Source organism: Dendrobates tinctorius, unplaced genomic scaffold (genome assembly GCF_039654945.1).
Source record: "Dendrobates tinctorius isolate UK_male_01 unplaced genomic scaffold, ASM3965494v1 ptg000011l, whole genome shotgun sequence".
NCBI lineage: Eukaryota > Metazoa > Chordata > Amphibia > Anura > Dendrobatidae > Dendrobates > Dendrobates tinctorius.
Genome location: NW_027361679.1, coordinates 75724938 through 75747790, shown reverse-complemented (window position 1 = coordinate 75747790; position 22853 = coordinate 75724938). Strand labels below are relative to the sequence as shown.

At 46.6% G+C, this 22853-nt stretch overlaps 1 protein-coding gene across 3 annotated transcripts in view; it reads left to right on the top strand.

Moving 5' to 3' along the window:
• NRG1 (neuregulin 1) overlaps positions 1-22853 on the top strand; it is a 1024711-nt gene that overhangs the window by 298995 nt on the left and 702863 nt on the right. The window lies entirely within an intron of this gene.

Below are 22853 nucleotides of genomic sequence, written 5' to 3'. Positions count from 1 at the left end.
GCCCCTTGCTTGTAGCGCCGCCTACTAGCGGACAGCGGCGCCTGCGATCGGCGCACCCTATCTTTAGCATAGGGTGCGCAGATCGTGCGCAGGCCGTGCGCTAGTTGCGCTTTGACCTGCGCTGCGCACTTTTGACGGTGCGCCGTGCGCGCCAAAATCAAACTTTTCGGATTTTGGCGCGCACGGCGCACCGTCGAAAGTGCGCAGCGCAGGTCAAAGCGCAACTAGCGCACGGCCTGCGCACGATCTGCGCACCCTATGCTAAAGATAGGGTGCGCCGATCGCAGGCGCCGCTGTGCGCTAGGAGGCGGCGCTACAAGGAAGGGGCGGGCACGCCGGGCAGAGAGCCGGCTCGGGGGCGGAGCTACCCCCGGCCGTGCGTGCGCTTAAAAAGCGCGAATGTGAAACCAGCCTTACTGTCTGTTTTGGATAAACATGCTAATATTTTCTTTAATGGTTACCAGAACCGCTATTCCAGAAATTAATGCTGTATGTCAATGAATCAATGGAACAATACCACAAAAGCAGATTATATTGATTTTTTGGCACCAGGAGACCCCTGTATAATACAACCAAGGTATTGTTTACATCTGGAATGGATTCTAACACACAAAAAATTGGTTACAAGGAGAAGGAGCTGTTGTGAAGCCAACTGAGAAATCTCCTTGGAAACATCACCAAAACAGATATTTCTACTGCAGGTCTTCTTATCAATCTGCTACAAAAAAATCAACTATCAGCAAACAATCTTCATGTCAATCTGAGTCATTTTAAAATTTTAAAAATCACCAGTGATTTTTTTTTGTCTTTAACCCCTTAACCCCCAAGGGTGGTTTGCACGTTCATGACCCGGCCAATTTTTACAATTCTGACCACTGTCCCTTTATGAGGTAATAACTCTGAAACGCTTCCATGGATCCTGGTGATTCTGACAATGTTTTCTCATGACATATTGTACTTCATGTTAGTGGTAAAATTTCATTCAAATAACTTGCATTTATTTGTGAAAAAAATGGAAATTTGGCGAAAATTTTTAAAATTTTGCAATTTTCCAACTTTGAATTTTTATGCCCTTAAATCACAGAGATACGGCACACAAAAAACTTAATAAGTAACATTTACCACATGTTTACTTTACATCAGCACAATTTTGGAACCCAAATTTTTTTTGTTAGGAAGTTATAAGGGTTAAAAGTTGACCAGCGATTTCTCATTTTTGCAACACCATTTTATTTTTACGGACCACATCACATTTGAAGCCACTTTGCGGGGTCTATATGATAGAAAATACCCAAATGTGCCACCATTCAAAAAACTGCACCCCTCAAGGTGCTCAAAACCACATTCAAGAAGTTTATTAACCCTTCAGGTGCTTCACAGGAATTTTTTGAATATTTAAAAAAAATGAACATTTAACTTTTTTTCACAAAAAAAATACTTCCGGTTCAATTTGTTTTATTTTACAAAGGGTAACAGGAGAAGTTAGACTGCAAAAATTATTGTGCAGTTTGTCCTGAGTACACTGATACCTGATATGTGGGGGGAACCACTGTTTCGGCGCATGGCAGAGCTCAGAAGGGAAGGAGCGTTGTTTGACTTTTTCAATGCAAAATTGGCTGGAATTCAGATCGGATGCCATGTCACGTTCGGAGAGCCCCGGATGTAACTAAACAGTGGAAACCCCCCACAAGTGACCCCATTTTGGAAACTAGACCCCACAAGGAACTTATCTAGATATGTGGTGAGAACTTTGAACCCACAAGGGCTTCACAGAAGTTTATAACGTACAGCGGTACAATTAAAAAATCATATTTTTTCCACAAAAATGATCTTTTCACCCCCAATTTTTATTTTTCCAAGGGTAACAGGACCCTAAAAGTTATTATACAATTTGTCCTGAGTATGCTGATACCCCATATGTGGGTATAAACGACTATTTGGGCGCATGGCAGAGCTCAGAAGGGAAGAAGCACCATTTGGCTTTTTTTGGCTGGAATTGAGATCGGACACCATGTCACGTTTGGAAAGCCCCTGACGTACCAAAACAGTGAAAATCCCCAACAAATGACACCATTTTGGAAACTAGACCCCCCAAGGAACTTATCTAGATGTGTGGTGAGCACTTTGAACATCCCTGTGCTTCACAGAAGTTTATAACGCCCGGGCGTGAAAATAAAAAAATCGCATTTTTTCCACAAACATGATCTTTTAGTCACCAATTTTTTTATTTTCCCAAGGGTAGCAGGAGAATTTGGACCCCAAAAGTTGTTGTCCAATTTGTCCTGAGTACGCTGATACCTCATATGTGGGAGAAAACTACTGTATGGGCACACGTCGGGGCTCGGAAGGGAAGTAGTGACGTTTTAGAATGCAGACTTTGATGGAATGGTCAGCGGGTGTCATGTTGCTTTTGGAGAGCCCCTGATGTACCTAAACTATTGAAACTCCCCACAAGTGACCCCATTTTGGAAACTAGACCCCCTGCGGAACTTATCTAGATGTGTGATGAGCACTTTGAACCCCCAAGTGCTTCACAGAAGTTTATAACGCCCGGGCGTGAAAATAAAAAAATCATTTTTTCCTCAAAAATGATATTTTTGCCCCCAATTTTTTATTTTCCTAAGGGTAACAGGAGAAATTGGACCCCAAAAGTTGTTTTGCAATTTGTCCTGAGTAGGCTGATACCCCATATGTGGGGGTAAAACACTGTTTGGGCGCATGGCAGAGCTTGGAAGGGAAGGAGCACCATTTGACTTTTTCTACGCAGAATGGGCTGGAATTGAGATCAGACGCCATGTTGCATTTGGAGAGCACCTGATGTGCCCAAACAGTGGAAACCCCCAATTCTAACTCCAACCCTAACCCCAACACACCCCTAACCCTAATCTCAGCCCTAACCCTAGCCCTAACCCTAACCCTAATGGGAAAATGGAAATAAATGCATTTTTTAATTTTATTATTTTTCCCTAACTAAGGGGGTGATAAAGGGGGGTTTGATTTACTATTTATAGCGGGTTTTTATATTTGGCAGCTGTCATACGCTAAAAGACGCTTTTTATTGTAAAAATAGTTTTTGCATCACCACATATTGAGAGCTATAATTTTTCCATATTTTGACCCACCGAGTCATGTGAGGTCTTATTTTTTGCGGGACGAGTTGACGTTTTTATTGGTATCATGTTCGGGCACGTGACATTTTTTGATCGCTTTTTATTCCGATTTTTGGGACGCAGAATGAACAAAAACAAGGGTTTCATGAATTTCTTTTGGGGGGTGCGTTTACACCGTTCCGTAAAATTGATGAAGCGGTTTTATTCTTCGGGTCAGTACGGTTACAGTGATACCTCATTTATGTCGTTTTTTTTTATGTTTTGGCGGTTTTATGCAATGAAAACAATTTTATATAAAAAATAATTATTTTTGCATTGCTTTATTCTACGAGCTATAACTTTTTTATTTTTTTGCTGATGATGCTGTATGGTGGCTCGTTTTTTGCGGGACAACATGACGTTTTCAGCAGTACCATGGATATTTATGTGCGTCTTTTTGATCGCGCATTATTGCACTTTTTGTTCGTTGGTATGATAATAAATCATTATTTTTTGCTCCGTTTTTTTATTTTTTAAGGGATTCGCTAAAGGGGTTAACTAATGGGACAGTTTTATAGGGCAGGTCGTTATGGACGCGGCGATACCAAATATGTGTACTTTTATTGTTTTTTTTTTTTCCAAAAAATGAATTTATTAGGGAATATTTTTTTTTTAATTTATTTAGCGATTTTTATAAAACCTATTTTTACACTTTTTTTTTAACTTTATTAGGTTGTCCCAGAGGGGACATCACTGTCCTGTGACAGATCGCTGATCTGTCACATCACAGATCACTGTGACAGATTGCTGATCTACACTGCAGGCCCCCGAAGGTCCCCGTTGCCATCTTGGATTCGGAGACCTGCAGGGATGGAGCCCCCCGCAGCAGCGCTGCACAATGCGCTGCTGTGGGGGGCTCAGGGAAGCACGGAGGGAGCCCCCTCCCTGCCGATGCTTCCCTTTAACCCCCGGTACACCGCGATCATGTTTGATCATGGTGTGCAAGGGGTTAACATGTCAGGGGCGTGACCGCCCCTGACACATTGCGTCAAGTGTCAGCTGTGATAATCAGCTGACACCCGGCCGCGATCAGCGGCACTCACCACGTGGGCGCCGCTGATCGCTGTGACGTACTATCCCGTCCCTGGGAATTAAGTCCCAGGGCATATGGACAGGATAGTACGTCACATGGCAGTCAGGGGTTAATACTGTATGTACATAATGGGATTTCTGTCCAAAAATCTCTTATTTGTGTTTTAATACTGTTTATATGGAATTAACCATGTGATTGGCATGTTCTTGTTTTTTTTTCTAGTCTCTCTAGTCAAAGGCCTTAAAGCGAACCTGTGAGGAGGATTTTGCTAAGTAAGCTACAGGCATTGTCAGGTTGGCATTGTTAAACTGATTAAAATGATACCTGATGTGAAGAAATCAGTCTTGTGGTTCTTGTGTAATCTACGTCTCTGGCCCAGACATCACCACTCTGCTCTCCAGAGTCCCGGAGTGTTTATCTGCCATATCCTCCTTCTTCTCCTCCCGCTTCCTCAAACTCAATGTGGACAAATCTGAACTGATCATCTTTCCCCCATGTCACAGATCTTCTTTACCCAACCAATCTATAACAATTGACGACATCACGCTTTCCCCCGTATCAGAGTTCCGCTGCCTCGGAGTAACCCTTGACTCTGCCCTGTCCTTCATACCGCACATCCAAACTCTCTCCACCTCCTGTCGCCTCCACCTCAAAAATATTTCCAGAATCCGTCCTTTCCTCAACCCTCAATTTACTAAAATGCTTGTGCATGCCCTCATCATCTCCCACCTCGACTACTGCATCATCCTTTTCTGTGGTTCCCTGCTAACACTCTCTTGCACCTCTCCAGTCCATCCTTTACTCTGCTGCCTGACTAATTCATCTCTCTCCTCGCTACTCCTTCGCTTCTCCCCTCTGCAAATCTCTTCACTGGTTCCCATTCCCGCAGCGTATCCAATTCAAATTACTAATACTGACCTACAAGGCCATCTATAACCTGTCTCCTCCATATATCTCTGAACTAATCTCTTGATATCTTCCCTCATGTAATCTCTGGTCCTCCCAAGACCTCCTTCTCTCCTCCACACATATTCTCTCCTCACCCAACCGCCTCCAAGACTTCTCCTGAATAGCCCTGATCCTCTGGAATTCTTTGCCCCAACATGTCCGACTATCAACAAAACTTGGATCCTTCAGATGGAACCTGAAAACTCACCTCTTCAGGAAAGCTTACAGTCTGCAATGACCCCGCTGCCTCCTCACCACTACCGGAGCTACCGCCTCAACCAACATCGGAGCTACTGCAACCCCTCAACTTACCTTCTCGTTCCCCACCATCCTGTTGATTGTAAGCCTGCAAGGGCAGGGTCCTCTCTCCCCTCTATATAAGTCTGTGTTTGTTAGTTTGTTTACAGTAAGTGATATCTGTAACTTGCTTGTATGTAACCCCTTCTCATGCACAGCACCATGGAACCAATGGTGCTTTATAAATAATAATAATAATCAGTGTTAGAAGTTTTCAGTTAATGAGATGCTAATGATCCAGGGCAGGACTGTAGGCACAGTCTTTTCTTCTTGCTCTAAGCCAGAGAAACCAAGGAAAGACCTGCCCACAAGCAGCACCAATGCATAAACATGTTCCTCATCGCAGAGACAGAAAGAGAGAGACGGACTGTGCTTCAAGGCAAACTGTGGGTAGGTCTTTCCTTGGTTTCTCTGGCTTACAGCAGGCAGATAAGACACTGCATGCAGTCCCACCCCGGAGCATGAGCATCTCATTAACTGAAAACATCTAATTCTGATTACACTAGAACCACAAGATGGATTTCTTCACCCCAGGTATCATTTTAATCAGTTTAACACTGCCAACCTGACAATGCCTGTAGTTTACTTAGCAAAATCCTGCCAACAAGTTTTCTTTAAAGCTCTAGGTCTTTTCTTCATTGGGCAGTTGCCTAATGGTTTCATGGGATAGCATCTATAGTATTTATTTTGACATTTTCACTGATCAGCTCCCAATTCTATGACACAAAATATTATTAAATATCAAAGCAATATCAAACTTGTAAAATTATGACAATGTGAAACATTAGAGTTGTATACAGGTCGTAACACAGAATAAGAATGTAATTTATGTGGGTGTTTAAATGCCTTTAGTTGGGGCAATGTATCATTTAACAAGATAAAAATGTGTAAATAATCTACGAGTCAGAACGACCTGTTACAATCTGATAGTTCTGAGAAAGGCGGCAATAGTTTGCAAGACTTATGTCTGCAAACTACATTCTTACAAAACTTACTGTAGTAGTCAGAATTCTACATGTTGACATTTCTATTATGTACGAAATAACATGATCCTATACCTGAAAGAACTAGTAAACCCCTTGCTTAATTGCTGCATAAGGAAAAGTTCTGTAACATTTTAATTTGCCTTGTACATTCATTCTTTACCATTTTCATGACTAATGAATGTTAATAAATAAAGTATTTGATGCACCAGATTTCTCAATACAAACATACATGTTTAAGTGGATCTCTTAAATGGAAGATGCCATAAAAAAAATAAAAATCAACAATTTAAAAAAATGTAAGGTATTAACGCTTTATTTTATTTTTTTTAAATATTATCATTTGTTTTTAATGGAGGAAAATCTTAAAAATAATTTAGAAATGTTTGGTATTTCCACTTTTAAACACTAGGGGGAGCAGCTGCTGAAATTTACCATGAAAACCTACTGTACGACTAGCTCACATTACGACTGCAGTAAATGTGGGCGGATTCTGCTCACATGTGTCTGACGTCTCCTCTCCTCCTCTTCTGGGTGTTTGCAAAGGCATAACAAAGGATGAAATTTAGGATCACAGTACGGAGCAATTTAGTTGGTGACTGCCAGTGATACTGACAAGTAGACTCTTACCTATGTCGGACGGCAGTGCAGATTCTGTTTGTTGGGGCTGCTCATTATATCATAAGCTGTGGTTAAAAACATGGAGTGTATCATGTGTGTGTTTAGATACGCTTAGGGTAACTCATTTTGGGATTAAATACAGTATAGTTTATCACATTAAGGAATTAGATATTGAGCTCAGCTAAGTGTATCACACAGAATGGAATTAGATACCCAGTATATAATGTATGTTATATGTGGCCCTGCTTCATTCACTTCTATGGGATCAGTGGTGTAGTGCATGACCCTGCTCTGTCCACTTCTATGGAAGCAGTGATGTAATGTGTGATCCCTCTCCTTCCATTTCTATGGGAACAGTGGTGTAATGTGTGACCCTGTTCTGTCTACTTCTATGGGAGCAGTGGTGTAATGTGTAACCCTGCTCTGTCTATTTCTATGGGAGCAGTGATGTAATGCATGACCTCATTCCGTCAACTTCTATGGGAGCAGTGGTGTGATGTGTTACTCTGTTCTGTCCACTTCTATGGGAGCAGTGATGTAATGCATAACCTCACTCCGTCAACTTCTATGGGAGCAGTGGTGCTGTCACGGTCCCCGGTCCTGCTCTCTCGGTCCCCGGGTCCCCTGCCACGCTCCCCGCCAGGTCCCCCAGCGCGCGCGGCCATACTTACCGCGTCCGGCAGCCGCGCTCCTCCCAGCCCCGACGTCGGCTTCCTCCTCTGTGCGGCCCGCGGCTGGTGACATCACCGCGGGTCTTGCCAATGCGCCGTAGGCCGCGGTCGGCGCTTCCCATCTGACCCGACCGCCGGCGGCGCCCTGCCCTGATAGCGCCGCCGGACCAATGGGGGCACAGCGGCGGCTATATCAGGTCGTCCTCCCTTAGTGGAGGCGCCTGACCGCTGTTGTTCCTACAGCACTCTAGGGTCGTGCGCTCGCCTGTCTTCAGGCTCTTAGTGCTAATCTCTCTTGTCTCCTCAGCTCCAGTTCTGTGTCCGCACCTGCTCAGTCCTGTGTCCGCACCTGCTCCAGTCCTGTGTCCGCACCTGCTCAGTCCTGTGTCCGCACTTGCTCCAGTCCTGTGTCCGCACCTGCTCCAGTCCTGTGTCCGCACCTGCTCCAGTCCTGTGTCCGCACCTGCTCCGGTCCTGTGTCCGCACCTGCTCCAGTCCTGTGTCCGCACCTGCTCCAGTCCTGTGTCCGCACCTGCTCCAGCCCAGTGTCCGTACTTGCTCCAGCCCGGTGTCCGTACCTGCTCCAGCCCTGTGTCCGTACCTGTTCCAGTCCTATGTCCGTACCGGTTCCAGTCCTGTGTCCGCACCTGCTCCAGTCCCATGTTCACACCTGCTCCAGTCCTGGGTCCGTACCTGCTCCAGTCCAGCGTCTGTACCTGTTCCAGTCCAATCTCCGTACCTGCTCCAGCACTGCCTACCCAAGTCCGTACCTAGAATCATAGAATCATAGAATCGTAGAGTTGGAAGGGACCTCCTGGGCCATCTGGTCCAACCCCCTGCTCAAAGCAGGATTCGCTAAATCATCCCAGTCAGATGTCTGTCCAGCCTCTGTTTGAAGACTTCCATTGAAGGAGAACTCACCACTTCTCGTGGCAGCCTGTTCCACTCATTGATCACTCTAACTGTCAAAAAGTTTTTTCTAATATCTAATCTGTGTCTCCTCCCATTCAGTTTCATCCCATTGCTTCTAGTCTTTCCTTGTGCAAATGAGAATAAAGTTGATCCTTCTACAATGTGACAGCCCTTTAGATATTTGTAGACAGCTATTAAGTCTCCTCTCAGTCTTCTCTTTTGCAAACTAAACATTCCCAAATCCTGCAACCTTTCCTCATAAGACAGGGTTTGCAGACCGGTCACCATTCTGGTCGCTCTTTTCTGAACTTGCTCCAGTTTGTTGATGTCTTTTTTAAAATGTGGTGCCCAAAACTGGACACAATATTCCAGATGAGGTCTGACCAAAGAGGAGTAGAGGGAAATAATGACTTCACGTGATCTAGACTGTATGCTTCTGTTAATACATCCTAGAATTGCATTTGCCTTTTTTGCTGCTGCATCACACTGTTGACTCATATTCAGTCTGTGATCTATTAGTATACCCAAGTCTTTTTCACATGTGCTGTCACTTAGCCCTATTCCTCCCATTCTATATATGCTTTTTCCATTTTTATTGCCCAGATGTAGTACTTTGCATTTCTCCCTGTTAAAAACCATTCTGTTAGTTGCTGCCCACTTCTCCAGTTTATTTAAATCTTTTTGAATCCTCTCTCTCTCTTCTCTAGTATTAGCTATCCCTCCTAGCTTTGTGTCATCAGCAAATTTAATCAGTTTACCCTCAATTCCTTCATCTAAATCGTTGATAAAGATGTTGAACAATACAGGGCCCAGGACAGAGCCCTGTGGTACCCCACTTGAGACATTCTTCCAACTGGATGTGCAGCCATTTACGACCACTCTTTGGGTCCGATCACTAAGCCAGTTATGAATCCACCTAACAGTTGCCTTGTCCATTCCATACTTAATCATTTTTTCAATAAGGATTGTATGAGAGACTTTGTCAAATGCTTTGCTGAAGTCAAGATATACTATATCTACAGCATTTCCTTGATCCACCCAATCAGTGATACCGTCATAGAAGGAAATTAAGTTAGTCTGACATGACTTATTAGTTACAAACCCATGCTGACTCTGTTTAATCACTTCATTCTTATCCAGGTATTGACATACATGTTGTTTAATAATTTGTTCAAAGATCTTTCCTGGTATAGAAGTCAGACTCACCGGCCTATAGTTACCTGGGTCCACCTTCTTCCCCTTTTTGAAGATAGGAACAACATTTGCTCTTCTCCAGTCTTCTGGCACTTCTCCTGTTCTCCAAGAATTTTCAAAGATTATAGAGAGGGGTTCAAAAATTTCTTCTGCTATCTCCTTCAGTACTCTGGGGTGTAATTCATCTGGACCTGGAGACTTGAATTCATTTAGGCTAGCTAAGTGTTTCCTCACTATCTTTCTGTTTATGGATATCCTGGATTCTTCTATTCCCTTAATAGGACAGTGAATAACAGTTGATGTTGCATTTCCTTTCTGAGAGAAAACAGATGCAAAATAGGAATTTAAAAGTTCAGCCTTCTCAACATCCTGTCTTACCATTTCATCATTTTCATCCTGTAAAAATCCTATAGCATCTTTGACTTTTCTTTTACTTTTGACATATCCCCAAAATCCTTTATTATTGCTTTTGACATCTCTTGCAAGCCTCAATTCATTTTCAGCTTTAGCTAATCTGATTTGTGCCCTGCAGGTTCTGCAGACAGCATTATATTCTTCTTTAGATATGCCTCCCTCTTTCCATTTTATAAACATTTTTTTCTTCCTTTTTAGCATGTGCTTAAGTTCTGTGTTCATCCATCCTGGTTTCCTTAACTGCTTCCTATTCTTCCCTCTTTTCGGAATTGTTAACAACTGTGCTTTGAGAATTTCATTTTTCAAGATTTCCCATCCTTCCTGGACATTTTTGTCTTTAAGGATATCCAGCCATTGGATCCCTCCAATTCTCTTTCTGAATCCCTTAAAATCTGCCTTTCTGAAATCTAACCTTGACGTCTGAGTCTTCACAGGTCTTCCGCCTCTAGTTATCCAAAATTCTAAAATAGCATGGTCGCTACCTCCTAGGGTCCCAGCCACTTTTACCTCCTCAACCATTTCCTCCCTGTTTATAAGGATTAGATCCAAGGTAGCAGTTCCCCTTGTTTTCTCCCTTACCTTTTGGAAGATAAAGTTGTCAGCAAGAGAGGATAAGAATTTCCTTGACCTGTTAGTTTTGCCTGAGAGAGATTCCCAACAAATGTCTGGATAGTTGAAATCTCCCATGACAACTATGTCATATTTTTTGGAGAACTTGGCCATTTGATGCATAAAGAGTTCATCCATAGCTTCAGCTTGCACAGGCGGCCTGTAGTAAATGCCTACAATGGTGTCCTTTCCATTGTTCTGTCCTTGTATTCTTACCCAAACAGTTTCCACAGAACTCCCAGTCTCTGAAGCTTCAATCTCTGTGCAGATATACGCGTTTCTAACATACAATGCGACACCCCCTCCTCGTTTATCAAGTCTGTTTCTTGCAAATAAGTTGTATCCTTCTAGTCTTGTATTCCAATCATGTGTATTGTCCCACCAAGTTTCAGTGATTCCAATGACATCATATTTCTTTTCCTGTGTTAGTAGTTCCAATTCTCCTTGTTTGTTGCCCATGCTTTGTGCATTAGTATAGAAACATTTTAGTTTGTGATTGGTTTCTCTTTCTCCAATATTTTTATTAATTAGATTCTTTCGTCTTTGTTCTTCCTTTCCACTTCTAATAGCAGAGTTCTCAATAGCATTTGTCAGGTGTATGGCTTTTTCTGGTCTTTTGCTTCCCTTCCCATGTTGTTCTAGTTTAAAGCTCTCCTTACAAGTGTAGCAAGGCGACTTCCAAATACCTGCTTTCCAGTCTTCGTAAGGTGCACCCCATCTCTAGCAAGTAGTCCATCGTATAAGTAGTTCACTCCGTGATCCAGAAATCCAAATCGTTGCTGACGGCACCATCGACGTAGCCAGTTGTTCACCTGCAGAATCTTATTCCACCTCCTTGTTCCATGGCCATCCACTGGGAGGATGGAAGAGAAGACCACCTGCGCTCCCAGTTCTTTCACTTTCTTGCCTAAGTCTTCAAAGTCTCTGCAGATGGTTTCCAGGTCGTTTCTTGCAGTGTCATTTGTCCCCACATGTAGTAGCAGGAATGGGTAGTCATCTGTAGGTCTGAAGAGTCCTGATATCCTGTCAGACACATCTTTAATTTTTGCACCTGGAAGACAACACATTTCTCTTGAAGTGATATCCGGTCTGCAGATAGCAGCCTCTGTTCCTCTCAACAGGGAATCCCCCATGACCACCACTCTCCGTTTCTTCTTCACAACATTTTTCTTTCTCCATCCAGGAGGACTCTGAAGGCGTACAAGGTTGCTGCTTGTTGGCAAAGTCTTACCCTGATGTATTTCTTCATCGTTTTCCTGCGTGAGAGCCTGGTACTGGTTTCTGAGCAGTATGGGTGCTGACTGCCTCCTGATCCTCCTGCTTCTCTGGGTCACATGTCTCCAATCCTCTGTTTCTTCAGGTGCACTTCGAATTTCTTCTCTTTCTGTAACATGAAGAGATAATTCTGCTCTGTCCAAGAACTCTTCACCTTCCTTAATGATCTTCAACGTAGCTAACCTCTCTTCGAGATTTTGCAACTTTTCCTCCAACAGGGACACAAGCTTGCATTTGTGGCATGTGAAGTTTGGCTTTTCCACTGGTAAGTCTGTGAACATGTAGCAAGAAATGCAGCTCACCAAATGGCTCCTGGCCTCTTCCATCTTGAGATTTCTTAAAAACGATGAAAGATGAGCCCAAATTCCTATCGGCGCGCGGTTTTTCCGATTTCCTCTTTTCAGCTGCAACGGCCAAAACCCAGTGATCGTTGAGCTCGCGGAGACTCTTCACTTATCCCAGAAGGCACTGGGAATATGCAAATGATCTCCTCAAGACTCTTCCCCTGGTTTTCCGATTTCCTCTTTTCAGCTGCAACGGCCAAAACCCAGTGATCGTTGAGCTCGCGGAGACTCTTCACTTATCCCAGAAGGCACTGGGAATATGCAAATGATCTCCTCAAGACTCTTCCCCTGGTTTCAAGCCGTGCCAACCCGGGTTCCGGCTTGCTGCCCTGTTCCAGTCCAGTCTACCGGATCCATTCCGAGCCGCCCCTCTTGGTTCCGGCTACCATGGTATTCGAACCCCCGAACCTGCTGCCACGGTCCAGAGGGTCCACTCCAGAGAACTCCGCCCGGCCTGGTGCAGTGCCCAGAGTAACAGTGCGGTCAGACCATGGATCCCGCCGGTATTTCTGCTCCCGGTCAAAAGGAGTTGCTCTTTTTACGGGAGAACCAGGGGCGCATCATGTCGGTCATGAAGTCCATGGAGTCCCGTCTGTCCGCTCTTCAGGCAGCCGATCCCGGGAATGCCGCTCAGCTGGCGAGCCTCCAGCAGGAGTTGAGCCAGCAGCGGGACGCTCAGTCCCATATTTTGTCCTATATGGCCTTGGTAGACAGTTGTCTGAGAGACCTCCAGTCCGCCGCCCTCCCCAGTCCCGCTCCGTTTCCCTCTCCTCACTTGGCTAAACCACCCCGGTACAGTGGGGACCCCAAACAGTGTAGGAGGTTCCTAAACCAGTGTGGCTTGCATTTCGAGCTTCAGCCTCACCAGTATCCCTCCGATAGGGCTAAGGTGGCCTTTATCATGTCCCATCTGGAGGGAGAGGCCTTGTCCTGGCTAAATCCGCTCTGGGAGAGGGACGATCCCATGGTCTCTAATATTCCGCTCTTCCTGGACACCTTTCGCAAGGTGTTCGATGAGCCCGGACGAATAGCCTCGCTTACGGAATCACTCTTCAACCTCCACCAGGATTCCCTTACTGTTGGTCAGTACGCCATTCGGTTCCGCACCATGTCCTCTGAGTTAGGTTGGAATAACGCGGCATTGGTCGGGGCCTTTTGGCGGGGGTTGTCAGGCAGAATTAAGGATGAGTTGGCGGGGCGGGATACCCCCACCACCCTCGAGGACCTCATCTCCCTGGCCACCCGAATTGACCTCCGGTTCCAGGAGCGCGCCCGGGAATCAGCGAGTGACAGGAGACCCATTCGGCCTGCTCCGACCACTAGTCGGCCCTTTAGTCCACGCTCGCCTGGTCCGGTACATACTCCGCCTCCCGAGCCTATGCAGGTAGATCGTGTCCGGATGACTGAGAGACGTCAGAGGGAGAGACGGGAGCAGGGTCTCTGTCTTTACTGTGGAAGCGCATCCCACTTCATCCGCTCTTGTCCTGAGAGACCGGGAAACTCTTCCACCTAGGCCAGGTAAGAGAGGCCGTCCTAGGTGATCATGAGTCCTCTCAGGCCCTTACACTTTCTGTTCTTTTACTTTCAGGGGAGAGGCGTGGGTCCGAGGTGGCCTATGTGGATTTGGGTTCAGCAGGCAACTTCATCCGGCGTGAAGTGGTGGATAAGTATCGTATTCCCGTGGTCACCCTGAAGAACCTCCGGCTTCTCGCTTCCGTTGACGGTAGACCGCTACAGGAATCCATCTCCGCGGTCACAGAGGAGGTTGTCCTGCAAGTCGGCGCTCTCCACCGAGAAAGAGTGGCCTTCTACGTATTGCCCGACCTGTCTCATGCCATTCTACTTGGCCTCCTGTGGCTACGGACACGCCAGCCGGTACTTAACTGGGCGACCAGGGAGGTCTTGCGCTGGGGAGATCCGTGTCATGGTCGCTGTCTGAACCCCATTTATCCGGTTGTTCCCACCCACCCACCTCAGGAGCTCTCGGGACTTCCCTCAGCCTATTGGGCTTATGCCGATGTTTTCGACAAGAAGGATGCAGAGGTTCTTCCACCACATCGGTCCTTTGATTGCCCGATTGAGTTAATCCCTGGTTCTATTCCTCCTAGGGGCAGGATCTATCCGCTGTCTCCTGCAGAATCCGCAGCCATGTCTGAATATGTCACGGAGAACCTCGCCAAGGGATTCATTCGGAAGTCTTCGTCTCCTGCGGGCGCCGGGTTCTTCTTTGTTAAAAAGAAAGACGGCTCTCTGCGTCCTTGTATCGACTATTGAGGATTGAACAGCATTACTATCAAGAACTGGTACCCGCTCCCTCTTATCCCGGAGTTGTTTGACCGTCTCCGAGGGGCACGCATCTTCTCCAAATTGGACCTCAGGGGGGCGCACAACCTCATCCGCATCCGTGCCGGCGATGAATGGAAGACCGCCTTCAACTCGCATGACGGTCATTACGAGTACTTGGTGATGCCCTTCGGTCTGTGCAATGCCCCGGCGGTGTTCCAGGAGTTCGTCAATGAAATCTTTCGGGACCTCCTGTACTCCTGTGTCATAGTATACCTGGATGACATCCTGGTCTTCTCCTCAGATCTTCCATCTCACAGGAGGACCGTCCGCCTTGTTCTTCGGCGTCTTCGAGAGAATCATTTATATGCCAAAATGGAGAAGTGCCTGTTCGAGCAGACCTCACTGCCATTTCTGGGTTACATCGTCTCTGATGCCAGGCTGCAGATGGACCCTGAGAAACTCTCCGCCATTCTCAAGTGGCCTCGTCCCGTTGGCTTAAGAGCCATCCAACGTTTTTTGGGGTTCGCCAACTACTACCGGCAATTCATTCCGCATTTCTCCACACTCTCCAAGCCGATCTCTGCCCTTACCCGTAAGGGGATCTCGACTAATTCTTAGACACCCGAAGCCGAAGAGGCCTTCCAGTCGCTAAAACAAGCGTTTTCCAAGACTCCCGTTTTGATCCGTCCAGAGAGCGGCAAACCTTTTGTGCTGGAGGTGGACGCTTCCTTGACTGGCGCCGGGGCTGTCTAATCCCAGAGAACCGGTTCGGGCCGCCTACATCCCTGTGGTTTCTTCTCCAGAGCCTTCTCCCCAGCTGAGTGTAACTACTCGATTGGCGACTGCGAGCTATTGGCCATCAAACTGGCATTGGAGGAGTGGCGTCACCTTCTGGAGGGAGCTGTCCATCCATTTGTTATTTATTCTGACCACAAGAATCTAGCCTACCTCCAGTCCGCCCAGAGGCTCAATCCTCGACAGGCTAGATGGTCCCTGTTTTTTGCTCGTTTTGATTTCGAGCTGCACTTTCGCCCCGGAGACAGGAACACTAAAGCCGATGCCTTATCCAGGGTCTTTCAGCCGACTGAATCCGGGGAGGAACCTTCCCATGTTATCGAGCCCACGAAGATAATCACAGTGGCTCTGCTGACGCTGCTGTCTCCACCCCTGGGCAAAACTCTTGTGCCAGAGAACGTCAGGAGGAGAGTTCTTCTGTGGGGTCATTCCTCCAAAGTGGCTGGTCATGCCGGAATTGGGAAAACCCGGGCCCTCATAACGCGGTATTACTGGTGGCCCACTCTTCGTCAGGATGTGGCAGACTTCGTCGCCTCCTGTTCCTCCTGTGCAAGGAATAAGACACCTCGTCGTTCTCCTTTTGGCCTGCTGCTTCCCTTACCGATACCGAAGTCTCCTTGGGAAAGTATCGCCATGGACTTTATCACGGATCTGCCCTGCTCGTCTGGCTGTATGGTGATCCTTGTGGTCGTGGACCGCTTTTCTAAGATGGCGCATTTCCTTCCGTTAAGTGGCCTTCCTTCCGCACCTGGTTTAGCCAAGATCTTCATTCATCAGATTTTTAGATTACACGGCCTTCCTCAACGAATTGTGTCTGATCGTGGAATACAGTTTACGGCTAAGTTTTGGAGGGCGCTTTGCAAACTTCTGGACATATCCTTGGATTTTTCATCTGCCTATCATCCGCAGACAAATGGGCAAGTAGAACGAACCAACCAGACGCTGACTGCATACCTTCGGCATTTCTCCAACGCCCATCAGGATAACTGGGTTGAGCTGCTTCCATGGGCGGAGTTCGCCTATAATAATCATGCCGGCGAATCCTCTACCAAATCACCTTTTTTCGTAGTATTTGGCAAACATCCTAACATACCTCTTCCTGTCACCCCAGCCTCCGAGGTACCAGCAGCCAATTCCCAGTTCCAGGAATTCTCTGAGATCTGGTCCGAGACCAACGCAGCCCTCAAGAGAGCCAGCGAGCGAATGAGGAGACACGCAGACAAGAGAAGGCTGGACCCCCCACCGTTTCACATTGGGGATAAGGTCTGGCTTTCATCCAAGTACATCCGACTGAAACTACCCTCTTACAAGCTGGGACCCCGGTACATTGGTCCTTTTGAGATACTGGAACGAGTCAACGAAGTCGCCTACAGGTTGAGGTTGCCTGCTTCGCTCCGTATCCCGAACACCTTCCACGTCTCTCTCCTGAAACCTGTGGTCCTGAATCAGTTTCATCCTTCCCCTGATCCAGCTCCTCTACCGGTGGGTTCGGACGACACCTTCGAGGTAAGGGATATTCTTGCCATGAAGAGAGTTAGAGGGAGGACCTTTTTCCTTGTTGACTGGGAGGGTTTTGGTCCTGAGGAGAGATCCTGGGAGCCCCGGGAGAACATCAACGCCCCCCCCGCATTCTCAGGAGATTCTTTGCCAACCACAGTAGGGGGCGGCGTGAGGGGAAGGATACTGTCACGGTCCCCGGTCCTGCTCTCTCGGTCCCCGGGTCCCCTGCCACGCTCCCCGCCAGGTCCCCCAGCGCGCGCGACCATACTTACCGCGTCCGGCAGCCGCGCTCCTCCCAGCCCCGATGTCGGCTTCCTCCTCTGTGCGGCCCGTGGCTGTTGACGTCACCGCAGGTCTCGCGTATGCGCCGTAGGCCGCGGTCGGCGCTTCCCATCTGACCCGGCCTCCGGCGGAGCCCTGCCCTGATAGCGCCGCCGGACCAATGGGGGCACAGCGGCGGCTATATCAGGTCGTCCTCCCTTAGTGGAGGCGCCTGACCGCTGTTGTTCCTACAGCACTCTAGGGTCGTGCGCTCGCCTGTCTTCAGGCTCTTAGTGCTAATCTCTCTTGTCTCCTCTGCTCCAGTTCTGTGTCCGCACCTGCTCAGTCCTGTGTCCGCACCTGCTCCGGTCCTGTGTCCGCACCTGCTCAGTCCTGTGTCTGCACCTGCTCCGATCCTTTGTCCGCACCTGCTCCAGTCCTGTGTCTGCACCTGCTCCAGTCCTGTGTCCGCACCTGCTCCGGTCCTGTGTCCGCACCTGCTCCGGTCCTGTGTCCGCACCTGCTCCGGTCCTGTGTCCGCACCTGCTCCAGTCCTGTGTCCGCACCTGCTCCAGCCCAGTGTCCGTACTTGCTCCAGCCCGGTGTCCGTACTTGCTCCAGCCCGGTGTCCGTACCTGCTCCAGCCCCGTGTCCGTACCTGTTCCAGTCCTGTGTCCGTACCGGTCCCAGTCCTGTGTCCGTACCGGTTCCAGTCCTGTGTCCGCACCTGCTCCAGTCCCGTGTTCGCACCTGCTCCAGTCCAGCGTCCGTACCTGTTCCAGTCCAATCTCCGTACCTGCTCCAGCACTGCCTACCCAAGTCCGTACCTGCTGTCTGTCTCAAGCCGTGCCAACCCGGGTTCCGGCTTGCTGCCCTGTTCCAGTCCAGTCTACCGGATCCATTCCGAGCCGCCCCTCTTGGTTCCGGCTACCGTGGCATTCGAACCCCCGGACCTGCGCCTAACGGTCCCTGTATAGGGGTCGGCCACACCTGGTTGCTCGACCGGGGCCCTTCGCTGCCACGGTCCAGAGGATCCACTCCAGAGAACTCCGCCTGGCCTGGTGCGGTGCCCAGAGTAACAGGTGCAATGTGTGACCCCACTCCATCCACTTCTAAAGGAGAAGTGGTGTAATGTGTGACCACGCTCCATCTACTTCTATGAGAGCAGTGGTGTAATGTGTTACTTTGCTCTGTCCACGTCTATGGGAGCAGTGATGTAATGCATGACCTCACTCCGTCAACTTCTATGGGAGCAGTGGTGTAATGTGTGACCCCACTCCATCCACTTCTAAAGGAGAAGTGGTGTAATGTGTGACCGCGCTCCATCTACTTCTATGAGAGCAGTGGTGTAATGTGTGACCGCGCTCCGTCTATCTTAATTTGCATCACATTAGATGCATCAGTTCTGATGCTTTGCCCAGTTTCCCGATTCCCCTGGTGTGGTGGCAATCGGGGTAATGGTATATGGGATTGATGACAGCTATGATTACAGCTTATAATTTGTCCCCCATCCAGGTATTTATCCTCATACTGGTATTTGTCTAATATGCAGGTATATGGCCCTCATCCTGGTATGTGGCCCTCATCTTGGTATATGGCCCCATATGGTTTCCATCTTAGTATATGGCCCCATCCTGGTATATTTGCTTCATCCTAGTATAGCTGCTCCATCCTGGTACATCTGCTACATCCTGGTATATGGCCCCCATCCTGGTATATGGCCCCATATGGCTTCCATCTTAGAATATGGTCCCATCCTGGTATATGGCCCTATCCTGGTATATTTGCTTCATCCTAGTATAGCTGCCCCATCCTAGTATATCTCCTACATCCTGGTATATGGCCCCCATCCTGGTATATGGCCCCATCCTGGTATATGTGCTCCATCCTTGTATATGGCTCCCTTTCTGGTATATGGCCCCATCCTGGTATACGTGTTCCATTCTGGAATATATGCTCCATTTTGGTATTTGTACTCCATCCTGGTATATATGCTCCATCATGGTATATGTGCTCCATCCTGGTATATGTCCCTCATCCTTGCATATGTCCCTCCATATATTCAATGCATAGAAAACATTAAACACTTGTACTCACTTTCCCTCCGCTCCCACGTAGTGCAGTATCCTGGTCAGAGCACAGCAAATGGATGATCTCCCTGTTGTGTTCTGAACATGTCGGTAGTAAGCCGTGATAGCAGCCTATACTGTAATAGTGATGATAGGCTGTGATCACCACTCCCCTCCACCGCCGATACTCACCTCACTCGGGACCTCTGCTTCCCGCAGGCTCCTGACATCACACACACCAAGCAGTGCGTGCATACCCTGCAGGCACCACAAAGATCAGATCTCCTCCCACAGCTGTGACCTGGACAGACCTGGTCACAGCTAGAGGCAGAATAAGCAGCCTCAAGGCAAGAGATGCGGTCAGACGGCGACCGCAGACTCATATTCCCAATGGCTGCCGTATTTGAGGTTTGTAAGTGTTGTGCTTAGACTCTTACACACCCACAAATGCAAATGGCAGCCCCCAATGGCTGAAGTAAAATGAATAAATTAAAAGCTACTACTAAAACTACTGTTAAAGTAGTTAATTTAATTTTGTCTAAAAAATAATTATATAATCAATAATTATTAATAAGAAAGATACAAATTGTGGCACCTTCCCCTTAAACATAGGGAGGCTGGAATGCTTACTTTCAAAATCCATGTGGACTTTTAGCCATGTCTAAGATTAATTTAATAATATTGATTTGAAACGTTTAGGCTCATAAATCTATTTTTTAGACTTGGATTATTTTTTTTTTATTATATTGGATTTTAATCATATGAACTTCCTTTTCTTCTTGTTGAATAAAAGACATCTGTTCAATTTCAATGGAAATTTTTTTTTAGCATTGACTAAAAACACTTAATATTGGTTCGAAACGCATAGGCTCAAAAGTAGAGTCTAGCGAATCCAAACTTAAATGTTCGCAGTTTGTACCGGATAGTCAGTGTTCAGTGCTAAACGCCGAACAATGACTCCTCCCAGAAGTCCATTGCAATGTTCCGAGTTCCAGGGTAAGTCCGAAATGGAGAAAGAAAATTTTCTAGCTCAAAAGTTCTGGTCACCATTGCTCCTAATGGGGTTCGGGTTCTGGTTCAAGTACGAGTACAGTTCTGGTACCTGAACCGAACTTTTGAACAAAGTTTGAGTTGGGAAACAGAACCCGAACTTCCATGGGTCTGCGCATCCCTACTCATAAGGCTTCTTTTTACTTGGTTGTTTTTACTACATTGGATTTTAATCCTATGAAATAAAGGATTCATATTTTTTTTATCTTTGAAGACGAGTACTGGAACTTCCTTTTCTCCTTGCTGAATAAAAAACATCTGTTCAATTTCTATTCAAATAGATACAGGATTTGTGAAATCTATTACAACTCTCAAATCCAATTTGGCAGGAAGCTGTGTCAGATGAACATAATTTTCTGGGTGTAAGCTAAATTGTTTCCATTCCCTATCAGCAAGTTGGTAGTATATTAGAAAGCAACATTCTGTTTCATTATTCGCTGAATAACATTGTTAGATAAAATTGGAACTCCCCTAAAATGTTGGTTCTAGAACACTAGAAAAATGGTCTACAACTGCAATATCTGAAACAGTAAAACTAGTGTGGCGAAATTGCAAAAAAAAGGGCAGTTTTCACAATTATTTTTTGGGGTTTTAGTTTTACATTCCGAATTTTGAAATTCGTCAAAAAAAAGTTTTGACTGTCTCCGAGACTCATAACATTTACAGATGGTGCTGTGTGATGGCTTTTTTTGCGTGTCCTAACATGCAAAGATGCAGGCTCAGTTCCTGAACGGTCATGACATATTTATTTTATTTCACTCATTTATATAATGCCATTAATTCTACAGCGCTTTACAGACATTATTGGCACTGTCCCCCTGTCACAAACTAAATTCCCTATCATTATGTCTTTGGAATGTGGGAGGAAACTGGAGTACCCGGAGGAAACCCATGCAAACACAGGGAGAACATACAAACTCCTTGCAGATGTTGTCCTTGTTGGGATTTGAACCTAGGACCCCAGCGCTGCAAGGCTGCAGTGCTAACCACTGAGCCACTGTGTTGTGACATCATGATGTTGTGACCTTACATGCGAGTGAAGAAAATTGTCCGGGGCCTCATCGGAGCTGGAAGTTCTAGCATAGCATGAAGAGTAGGGATGAGGAGGCCCGTGAAAGCTTGGTTTCTGGTACCTGACCGAACTTTAGTCCAAAGTTCAGTTTGTGTAGCAGAACTTGACTCAAACTTGAAACAGAACCCGACCCCATTTAAATCAAAGGGAACTGGAACTTTTGAGCTGGAAAAAATGATTTATGATTTTACGATTGTTTTACGATTGTTCAACGCAAGCAAGTGTCGGAGAAAGAGAAGTCATATACAAAGAAGCAACTCTAATGTTTCGACCCGCTCACAGGAGTTGACGGAGCACCCTGACAACCACCCTTACAAAGTAATTTGCTATATACAGTGGGGAAAAAAGTATTTAGTCAGCCACCAATTGTGCAAGTTCTTCCACTTAAAAAGATGAGAGAGGCCTGTAATTGACATCATAAGTCAACCAAACCTATGAGAGTCAAAATGAGAAAACAAATCCAGAAAATCACCTTGTTTGATATGGCAAGATTTAATTTGCAAATTATGGTAGAAAATAAGTATTTGGTCATTAACAATATTTTGTTATATATCCTTTATTGGCAATGACAGGTCAGACACTTTCTGTAAGCCTTCACAAGGTTGGCACACACTGTTGGTGGTATGTTGGCCCATTCTTCCATGCAGGTCTCTTCTAGAGCAGTGATGTTTTGGGCCTGTTGCTGGGCAACATGGACTTTCAAATCCCTCCAAAGGTTTTTTATGGGGTTGAGATCTGGAGACTGGCTAGGCCACTCCAGGACCTTCATGTGCTTCTTACGAAGCCACTCCTTCGTTGCCCTGGAGGTGTGCTTGGGATCATTATCATGCTGAAAGACCCATCCACATTTTATCTTCAATGTCCTTTCTGATGGAAGGAGGTTTACACTCAAAATCTCACGATACGTGGCCCCATTCATTCTTTCATGTACACATATGAGTCGTCCTGGTCCCTTTGCAGAGAAACAGCCCCAAAGCATGATGTTGCCACCCTCATGCTTCACAGTAGGTATGGTGTTCTTGGGATGCAACTCAGCATTCTGTCTCCTCCAAAAACAACGAGTTTTGATTCTACCAAACAGTTCTACTTTGGTTTCATCAGACCATATGACATTCTCCCAAAACTTTTCTGGATAATCCAAATGCTCTTTAGTAAACTTCAGATGGGCCTGGACATGTACTGGCTTAAACAGGGAGACACGTCTGGCACTGCAGGATCTGAGTCCCTGGCAGCATAGTGTGTTACTGATGGTACCCTTTGTTACGGTGGTCCCAGCTCTATGCAGGTCATTTACTAGGTCCTACCGTGTGGTTCTGGGATTTTTGCTTACTGTTCTTGTGATCATTTTGACCACACGGGGTGAGATCTTG